The sequence below is a fragment of the Lactuca virosa genome, chromosome 8 (assembly GCF_052849685.1).
Source record: "Lactuca virosa cultivar CGN04683 chromosome 8, Lactuca_virosa_CGN04683_v6, whole genome shotgun sequence".
NCBI classification, from domain to species: domain Eukaryota; kingdom Viridiplantae; phylum Streptophyta; class Magnoliopsida; order Asterales; family Asteraceae; genus Lactuca; species Lactuca virosa.
Window position 1 is genome coordinate 740,753 of NC_136433.1, and position 11,835 is coordinate 752,587.

Below are 11,835 nucleotides of genomic sequence, written 5' to 3' on the forward strand. Positions count from 1 at the left end.
CTCCCATCTCCTCTCTCTTGCAATCTTGTTGCTTGATTTTCAATGTTCTTAATTGCTTCTCCTTTAAAGTTATATTTGGTATATACTTCTACGGCTAAAGAACAACTAATACACTAGTGAAGACTATCATCTTTGGTGATATTTCCTTGCTTGGTGGATACATTATAAAGCTTCTTCTTTGGATTTTAATGCATCACTTCATCAACTTCCATCTCCCATGAGAATCAAAGTCTTCAAAGGTTGTAACACTTTACTTTCTATGTTTGTTTTAATCTTTCCTATCTTTACAAAATGATCTTTGGTGGGTGAAATGATTTTAGTTTATTCAAATGTAAAAGTGTTTCCATCGCTAAACTCATAGTTTTGACTATTTATTTTAGACTACTTTTTAATAAAATCAAACATTTTTACCATGAAATAGAAATGAAAAAATTAATTATATTATTTTATTTTACAATTATTGATATTTCTCATAGTTTTTTGTGTTTGTTTTAACAAAAAAATGGAAATGATCGTATCAATTACATGGTTTTTATTTTACATGTATCAAAAGTTATAATAGTTTTTGGTTATTCTAATTAATAAGTGCATTAATTAAACGTAATGGTTATATCTACATAGCAACTAAAGGCAAACGATTAGAGTTTATGTTAATAAAAAATATTTGGTATAAGCTTTAAGACGAATGATTGCTTGGTCACAATTAATAAGTTCAATCCGAAAATGTGATGGTAATATTTACAATGTTACATAGAAATTAATATCATCGTTAAGTGACACCTAAATCTCAACATTAAGTGCCAAACAAAAGTTGTTATTATTTATAAAGGGCTTTCATTTTATAATATCTATCATGGGTTGGAGCTAAAGTTTAAAAGGACCAAGAAGATAATCGTCGTGATGTAAACAATATTTATATTTGTAACATCTCTATTTTGAAAGTGTTCTCATGCAATCCTCCCTAATAAATAAAGAACTTTTTGGCACATGTCATATTCTTATTTATTTGGCCACATGTAATTTTGTGGTTATTTTAAATTAATTTTTATTCCACATGTCATTTTATGGTTTTTTTCATTTTATTAAATTCTAGATGATATTTAAATGCAATAGTAAATGCATATCAATTTCATTAATGAATTTTCATTCTAATTTCAAAATTATTAAATTAAAGATTCGTTAATTTTCTTTATTTCTTTATCTAATTTATTTGTTCAAATTTAAAAGAGAAAAAAAACACTTTAATTTTTATAATTCAATATTTTCTTACTTTTCTTATAAATTTAAACTTCTCAAATGTTTAGAATTTTGTATTTAGTTTTACTTTTAAACAAACTCATGTAATACATGGGTCTCACACACCTAGTATATGAATATAGGTACAACATTGTTGTTTACAAATGTATGTTGTTAATCTCCTATTGTATTAGTGTATTTCATTTCATTTGTTAGAAAGAAATATGTTGCCTATTTGAAGAGCTGACGGTTTTAGATCAAACTAGGCAAAATCTCATGTGTTGCGCATGTTAAAACTATTTAGTTATAATTTTTACAAATATATGTCCTTGACAATTATTAGTCATTGACATCAAATGCAATAACAATTTATACACTAAGTTGATATATAAAATCCAACTTTAATATTTGGAAAAGTTTCCAAGGATAAAAAATAGTTTATGAATTATGTAACTATTTTAACTTTTAAGGAGACATTTATTTATAGAATAAAAGAGTTTATTAAGTTTATTTACCATGATGGTGTGAGATCAAATTTGTCTTTATCATGTGTCTTTTTGTGTCCTGTTTTTATTATCCCACATCGCTTAAGAAAAAAAGTTGAAGTGAAAGAAATCAACTATAAGTAAAGATGCTAACACATTTCTTATATCACATTGCTTAGACAACAAAACTCATGGGAAAATACACATCTATAAGTAAAGAGGCTAAAACCATTTCTCTTATATCTTTGTTCTCTTATGTTCTTGATTTTGACTGGTTTAGGTATCAACTGCAACATTTCAATAACCATTTTTGTTTTATATTATTAGAATTAAATTGCATGAAAATAAAGTAACTTTATTATTCAAACTATTTTACTGAAAATGGATACTTTATACTTGAAAGCAACTCATTGTGTAAGCCCAACATTGTTATAATCAAATAACAGAATGTTTAAGTATATTTTTTCTTTTAACTTTAATATTTGGAAAAGTTTCTAAGGATAAAAAATGATTAATGAATTATGTAATTATTTGAACTTTAAAGGGAAACTTTTATTTATAGAATAAAAGAGTTTATTAAGTTTGTTTACAATGATGATGTGGGATCAAATTCACATTTATGATGTGTCCTTTTATGTCATGCTTTTTATCCCACATTGCTTAAGAAAAAAAAAAGTTGAAGTGAAGGTAATGAACTATAAGTAAAGAGGCTATAACATTTCTTACCCCGCATTGCTTAAAAAACAAAACGCGTGGAAAAACATACATCTATAAGTAAAGAGGCTAAAACATTTTCTCTTATATCTTTGTTGTCTTATGTTCTTAATTTTGACTGGTTTAGACATCAACTACAAAATTTTATGAACCATGCAGATCACCATGAAAGTTTTTTTTAATTATTATTATTATTATTATTATTATTATTATTATTATTATTTGTAGAATTATCATATTTTCTACTTTTTATGATGCCCCATATTGATAGAATATAAAAGATGATATTAAAATGAAACTATTTAATGAAAATGTTATCATCATAAACTTTCGACTTGTTTTTTTAACTTCCATCGAAAGCCATAAGAAAAAAGGTTCTTTTACCCCTCTCATCTTAAATATTTTTTTGGATTTCAGTATATAATATTAAGTCTTGACGTTTATATAAAAGTTTAATTTTTTTTTTAACATTTATATAAATACAACGTTCAATTTAATGTTTTTAAACAATGTTCAAACGTTTATTGTCAAAAAGAAATTATGTATATGTATTGTGATGATTCGAAAGAAATTTACATGTATCACTACACATTGGACTGTGGAAAATGATATACAATGAACATGCAAACTTAATCATTTTTTAAGTGTTTAACTATTTTTTTTAAATAGTTTGAAAATTAATGTTACTTGATTTTCATGCAATTTAATTCTAATAATATAAAACATAAATCGTTCTTAGAATGTTGTAGTTTATGCCAAAAATGACCACTAATGGATATAAATAATAGACACTAAAAGCCATATTATGATCGTGAATCAATAATCAAGAATGAATGATAAGAGAAACAAATTAGTTATATTATATAGGGAAAATATGAAAGGTTAGATATATATGTGAAGCAATATGGGCCAAATTGAAAAAAATCAAAATAATGTGATAAAAGATAAATCATTTATCTTGAACCACATTGATTTGGATGACCTTCTTTATAAGATATATATATATATATATATATATATATATATATATATATATATATATACTAGTTGTGAGACCCGTACGTTATAAGCGTTGGATAAAACAAAAAAATTAAATATGAAGGGTTAAACAAAAATTCGTTTAAATTTAAAATTTAAAATTTGGATTTAAAATGAAACATATTAAATACTATATTTGTAGTAATATTGTAATTTAATGGTAATTTTTAATTAAGACAATTATTAGTTGAGGTGTAAATATGATATTTAATTAAGAAAAGATTAAAAAAATAAGAAAATGACAAATGAAAAAAACATTTATTCAAAAATACCAAAAAATGACATGTGTCCAAGTTAATGAGAGAGTGACATGTGACAAAATTATTTTCATTTATTAAGTAGGATATATATATATATATATATATATATATATATATATATATATATATATATATATATGTTCATGCTATTGGTGAACATCCAAAAAGTTTCACTACACGGTTACACAATTATGCATTATGTATCCAGTTACTTGTATGTGTAATGATTTATTGTAATCCAACGTGCATAGGTAACACAATAGAAGGAATAAAACTGGATTCATAAATTGGTTTTTGTGCATATAGTCAGGGAATTGGTGCAGGTTTTGTTAGAATGTGTGATCTCCAATCCCATTCAAAAAATGCTATATACGTCTATGGGAAGGGAATAAGGTTTATATTAAATGTACATTGTGACATTCTCATTTTCACAGCCAGAAAAGATCGATTTAACTATGCTTATTTTATCCAGAGTATTCTTATGAAAAGATTATTTATGCGGAATTTGTCCTAAAACATGGTAATGATATTATCGAATTATTTTTGAAGAAATGTGTTTTATTAAAAACCTTGGGATGTCATTGTCAATACAGAAACATAAGCATAATGAAATATTATAGGCCTTACAATCATTAAACTAGTGGACTAATACTCCTTGAATCTTTCAGCAGAATGTAACTTTTAAATCGCTACATGTGATACAATAAACTGAGTATGTCAGGTTGGGGAACCTGGTGACTACATAGGGGTTTCAACCCACAATAATATAGTTAATATGTTTAATTATCAAACAATCAACCCAATTTCCCATCCCCGTTATCTTCTTTATTCTTAAGGATCTATCCTAAGGATCATCTATGCTGACAATACTAGTTTAGGGATTCCTCCATGATGCTTGTCGGTAAGTTTTATTCTATATTTATTCCTAAGGATTTATCTTAGGGATCATCTTCTTTGTTGATAATATTATTTTAGGGAATCTTACCATTATACATGTTAATAGGTTTTAGAGTATACCAGGTAAACACATAGTTCAAAATCACCTATAGGTTGTGAGCCTGCTAGCGTTCCACAGGTTTCTCTAGAATAGTACGTGGTTGTCATCTACTCTTTGCTAGATGACGTCATCGCCTAGTACAATAGTACTAGTAAGTTAAGGACTATTCTTGTTTTCATCTTTCAGCACCTATCTCCCTCTTTATTCTATCGAACCCTCATTACCTATTTCTGCCCAATACATTATAGGTAAGAAAATACATATATGGTAAATCATATAAAAATCATCTTATAATATTCCATCTAACATGGAACATTTTGGTTATAGATAATAAGCACATAGAGCATTGAATTATCTAAATACTTCATAGCTATGTGTAAGATGAAATTAACTATCCACTCACTTGCCAAAATGTCTTGTTATTGGTAAATCGGGCAGAGCTTTGACTTGCTCCTTTTCCAAAAGACTTAGATGTACATAACGCTAAGTCTTAGTCTAATTTCATATTTCATGGAAATTGTTGTCCTGAGGACTTAGATTCTTCAACAATCCCAAAGTCTACATCAAGATCTATCAAGTAAGGATCAGCCAGGCAGGACAGTCAGGAGGTAGGATCATTTCAACATATAGCCTTTATAAAATCCAACAACCAACCTGACATGACCATTCTAGTCACCTCTCCTGTAAGTAAATCAATCAAAGTAACGACTTGGAATCGTTGATAATTCTTAATTATAACTTCCTAGTAACGACTTCTAACTATAATCCTAAATTATACGGAAGCAGAGTAAGTGTAGCTCTCTTACATAGTAATCTTGATGAAAACCGGGAATCTAAACGGGTAGAACACTGACTCGAGAACTCCTACTCAAAGATTACAACTAGCTGAGCCCTCAGGGGTTTCGCAGGGCTTCGCCTCAGGCTAAAAACGAAGGAAAAGGGGCTAAAATCGAAGAACTATCGAGATAGATAAAGGCTCTAGGGGTAGTGGGTGAGGAGCTTATATGCTAGGGACTATTTATAGGTGATTTTTCCAAGTGCGCACCGTGCAATTGGGGTGCGCTTCTGCAATGTCGCTCCTCTCGGCTTGTGCCACGTGTTGTGATATCGGTGGTCTACATACGCATCTTCTATAAGGTGTAACGTGTCATGTTCCCATGGTGCCATGTGTCAAAATATCATGGAGCCACGTCGACATGTTTCTCGGAGTAAGGCGGCTCCCGACCATGCCACATGGCGCCCTCTCGTGGTGCCACATCATCGGGTGCGCTGCGCACTTCGCGCACACACGATTTTCCAGATTTTCAAAATTACGTAACTTCTTCATACGAGCATCAACTTCGACGTTCTGATATCCCCAGAAAGTTATCAATGAGATCTACAACTTTTCTTTGGATCCCAACAACTAATTCTCACTCTATTAAAAATTTATATTTTTCATAGGCTTAGGCTATTGAATTCGTTGTGGAAAATCGTAGCTCTCTCATACGATGCCCGCTCACAACTGTATTTATATCGTATGATTCCTGTGAACGATATCTTCAATTCTCATTTAGATTGTTTCGGCAAATAATCAACCGAATTGATTTCGATTTCTGCACCTGCATTATTGTGCTGAAACTTTGAAAAATCATAACTTCCTCTCACGAAGTCAGATTTGGATGTTATATATATATATATATATATATATATATATATATATATATATATATATATATATATATATATATATATATATATATATATATATATATTCATGCTCTCAGTTTGACGACTACTACGAATTTTGTTTAGATTACTTAAGCTAAAAAGTTATTTATCAAAATCTCACTTTTTACAATATGCGGAGCCGTGCCAGTTTAATCGTGAAACTTCGAAGAAACATAACTTATTCATACGAAGTCAGATTTCAGCGTTCTTTATATGTATAGAATCATTGTCGCATATACTATAACTTTGTTTAAGGTTATTTATCATAAATAACCTTCTATCAAAAAGTCATTTTTAACGCTTATTATCTCTAAATTGACTAACTCGAATATGCGGGTGTTACATACATTATTATCAAAATAGTAGGAAGAAGACTGGAGCACAAACTAATCATGTGGATTTGAAAGGTGATTGAAAGTATTTCAAAGAAATTACTAGAATGCGGATAGGGAACTACATGTCGTTCAGAATTATTATACACTGCTTAGGTTACTTGCAAATAGAATTTGACGTTTATTAAGTGAAAAGTATAGATACATGTCGTTTGAGAAGTGTGTAGTGTGAAAATGATTTATAGTTATGTGAGGTTTTTGTCACATGTCAATATATTTGTTTCTCTTCTTACTTACATGTCATGGTTTTTGTAATAGTGATTTATTTAATTATGATGTAAAGTGGAATACTTTCATAATGTGATATTGTTAACTTAAATATATTGAATAATAATCACAAGTAGTGTAGCTTGTAGTATTGAATTCAGATGTGATTAGATTGCTTACATGGTTTGAATCGGTATCTTTGCCATAAAAATATAGCATATACGAAAGTATATTCCAAATGTATGTTATAAGTAGTTTAGTTGTTTTAGTGACAAATTAATCACTTGTTGGTACAATATACCTATTTAAATGGTCACTTTATGTGGAAACATGTAGATCAATGGACGTCGCTAGGAGGAAACATGAAGCAGATTTTACACGTCAAGCAAGGTTAGTTACGCTCAGAGAGAAGCAAAATAAAATATTTCATGGTTAGAGTAAAAGTGAGTTAGTTAATTATGATGCAAAGTAGATTACTTTAAATGTATTCCAAACATCCGTCATGAGCAGTTTAGTTGTTTTTAATTAGAAATCACTAAGTTGTTTATACAAGATACCTTTTTAAATGATCGGTTTATGTTGTAGCAGGTATATCAATGGACGTCGTTAGGAGAAAATATGAAGAAGTTATTGCATGTAAATCAAGGATAGACAAACTTAGAGAGAAGTGAAATAAGATAGGTAGTATTTTTTTTTTTAAATGATGATGATGTTATGTATATGCAGACTAGTGTATAAGGTGAAGGCGAGGTGATACACTTCATTTTTATTTTCAATTGTGAAGAATATGTGAAAATTTAGTTAAAGTTATTAGATATTCTTATGGTAACATACAGGTTGGACGAGTACTCCATCAGAAGGAAGGCAAGTAAAAGTAAGCTTGATTCAAAGAGAAACATATCATATAGTGACTTTGCTGAATACACGAGGTAACTGTTTTCTATGATGCTCTGATGTTCAAAGTAAGTTACATTACTATTTGTAATATTAGACTATAACATACAAAATTCCAACTTTCCACTATTTTCATATAAAAACATGTTTTTATGTAATGGAAAATGATTAGAATAAAATAAAGTATTAGTCTAATTGATGCAAGAAAATGAAACAATTTTTGTTTCTTTTCGGATGGATGCTTAGATATTATTGATGATCTACATGGTTTATTTATTGATATGGAGTACAATAAAGAGGTAAACATTCCAGGTCCATCAATAACTCATGTTAATTAGGTAGTGAGGTTGAATAAATATGTCGCGAATCCAACCAACTGAAAAGAAAGAAATGATACACAACAATTTTTGTAGACACTTATTCATATTATAATCGCCTAAAGCGTAAATGAGTTATACATAGTATATCATCTGATATGTCCAGAGAGCATGTCAAAGGATTCTCTTTAGGTATATATGTGATCAATAAAAAATTGATTTTTTTTAATGATTGCTTTAAAGAAAATTATTTGTCTACTATTGCCTGTTGCCACAAAGAGATGGTCAATTGAAAAGAGGATACTGGAGGGAACATAGTAAAGCATTTGTTCTTTGTTTTCTTCATAGGAAAGTGATAATACCAAAATTGACAAACCCTCCCGAAGAGCTAAAACAACTATTATAGAAGAAAGACGGACAAGGCAAACACTTTATGGAACATATCATGATATACAATATGATGTTTGGGTTTACATCTATAGGTGGAAAAGTAGACACTTTTGTCAACATGGGTAGAGGGATTTATACATAGAGAATTCATGGACAAAATTATCATAGTGACGGTAGTCTATTACCACAATGCGATGGTCAACCAAAATTCGCTCAGTTATACATATAAAACACTGCTAATAAGATCCAAAATCTACTAACGTGCATGAGTTAAATAGTAGTAAATTTTGATGGTTTAAGATTCATGTAATGCATTTATATATAATAGTATTTTTTTCCTATGTAGGAAATAGTAAGATGAATCGATGAATGAATATGATGTGATTGATACATTACGCGCTTCAAAACTGATGAATATTTTTAATAATTATGATGAATTGGTAAAAAGCTATAGGATGGTTCGATAAAGATTCCAAGGTAATGGATTTGAGGACATCAAACTCATGTTGGTGGCTAAATGTAATATATAAGGTAGGATATACAATCTGCTTACGACATCTAATTGCGATGTTGATACATTTGTTGATAAAAGGGATATTTTCGTTGAGACGAAAATGGATGACTACAACGCATTAATGAACTACACCCATCATACATACCTTTACAATATATATTGTGTTTTCCTTATGTAGATGATGCTACATGCATGACATTTGGCATAAAAGTGTGATCACTTTTAGCTCAACAAAGTAAATAATGTTTGCAATATGTGAATTCTTTTCTTACAAAATACAAGAACGTGAAAATGAATGTTCACTTCTTCTCCATAAGTGTTTGTTGCGATAATTTCTTTTCGATGCATATACGGTGATTAATTCTGAAGGCTAACGTACATATGAACACAACAATGACACTTGTGATGCAGTTAGTATGAGAAACTCAATACATTGATAGACAAATGGGAAATTGATGCTTCTTAAACAGGAAAAAGAGTGATGTTTCCTTCCTATTTCACAAGATTAATACCATACATGATGCATAATTATCTTGATGCCATTTAAATATACAAATGGTATGTTTATCTTAATTTTTATCACATTTATATACAACCCAAAATGGCCTAAAATAATACGCTACCTAAATGAGAAAGGTTTGAAAGTTGAAACCGGTCATATATACTCATGTATTTTCAAGATTAAAATTAGATGAACTTATATATGATTTGAGAAAAAAAAATCTCTTTGGGCGTCTAAAAGCGGGTATATTTACATATGTGCTTTAAATTACCGCTCTAAAATCATTTAATATATTATTACGTTAATATAGTTATGGTTTATTGTTTTGTAGTTGTGTACACAAATGAGTTCTAGAAACGTGGCCTTCTACATGCTCATATTTGCGTTTTCCTTGATGAAGTTGATAAACTAGTAAATACATATCACATAGATAGAATCATCTCAGCTGAAATCCTAGACAAGGAAATGCAACATGATTTGTTCCATCTTGTGCTTGAGTTTATAGTTCATGGACTGTATGGTCTGGGCAACGAACATTATCTATGTATGAAGTTAGGAAGATGTAGCAAAAAATTCTATAAGGTAAATGTGAATACATCGCGATAGATACTAATGGATATTATGTCTATAGACATCCTAATAATGAGCTATTTTTCATGAAAAATAGAACAAACTTTGACAACAGATTTGATGTACCTTACAACAGTTACATTCTCAAAAGATATCAAGTGCGTATTAATGAAGAATGGTGTAAACAAGTAGGATTGATTAAATACCTTTTTAAGCATATCTCAAAGGGTCCATATCGTGTAAATCCTAGAATTTGTTAAGGTGCGAAAAATCAATATATGCCATGAAAGAAATGGAAAGAGGAAAAATAAAAGAATATTATGGTTGCATATATGTATCTGCATGTGAAGCAACATGGAAATTTTTTAGTTTTGATATACAGTATATAATTCCCGCGGTTGAAATACTATTTTTTTCATTTAGAAGGGGAACAACCAATAGTGTTTTATAGTGAGGAAAATTTAAGAAATACACTTGCAGAACCCATTATTGGTTAATTTATGTTCACGCCTTGGATGTAATGCAACAAGAAGAACGAAAATCTCAAAAAACTTTCTTATATCGAGTTTCCAACGAAATATGTTTGGCATTCCACATTAAGAAAAATGGGAAAAGAGACAAAGAGGATTTACAATTGGAAGGACACTAATGAATATTTTAAGAGGAGAAAGATATTATAAAGAGTTATGATCAATAAACAATGATAATTGTAGTTCATTTAAGCAAAAATGTTATAAACATGGATTGTTAGACGGTGATAGATAATATATTGAAGAAATTAAGGAAGTTAAATTTGGGGGTGTTGGATTTGTATGCCCAAGAATCATTATAGAATGATATTGCTAATAACATATGATTCTATAGGGTCATACCTTTATCAAGCAGTCACTTATTGAATATTTATTAAGAATTTGATTATTAATAAATGCAACTTTTATATTTAATTGGAGAATTATTATTTTATGAAAATAATATTTCAAGAGAGTATAAATAGGTATTAAATCATATGGTATGATTTAATATGTCATGTACAAGTTTTCGGACCTTTAATATTTCACTAGATAAATACATATACATTTAAGTAATGGGATGAAGTGTTTTACATGCTAACTCCCTCATCTCTCATATCTTCGGTCGAGAGTGAGCATGGGTGAGATTAGATTGCTTGTCAGGTTTCCTTTTTCACACATTATGTCTCTAAGTTGCCTTAAATGTGTATTTAATGAAAGTATAGTCCTTAGTTCATATGTGTGAGATTATAAGAGAATCAAAGTCTTTCATTTGAAACTAGTCTTTTAATCTCTTCTTTCTATTGCCAAAAACGACTCTCCTATCTCCTATTTTCCTTTCTTTTAAAGATTAGTGAAAGAGTTAATGTTTTGTGCTTCTCCTTTGATACTAAATTGGGTTTAGTCCTTAAAGGCTTAATAAGTTTATAATATAAGTGAAGAACTAGCATTCTTGGTGTTTCAAAATTGTTGGTGAATACCTTTAGCGAAGTTCATAATCTTTGTATTTGTCATCTTCATCAACTCCCCTATTCCGAGTGGGATCAATAGCTACAAAGATTGTTATTTAAACATCCTATGGTTGTTTTTATATTTTCTAA

The 11,835-nt window shown here is 29.3% G+C and overlaps 1 long non-coding RNA gene across 1 annotated transcript; it reads left to right on the top strand.

The window, feature by feature from the left end:
- Positions 1-7,962, top strand: LOC145128778 (uncharacterized). Its single transcript, XR_013717097.1, has 3 exons — positions 1-239; positions 7,376-7,429; positions 7,628-7,962. It is a non-coding gene; the product is annotated as an uncharacterized LOC145128778 (long non-coding RNA).
- The last annotated feature ends 3,873 nt before the right edge of the window (positions 7,963-11,835 follow it).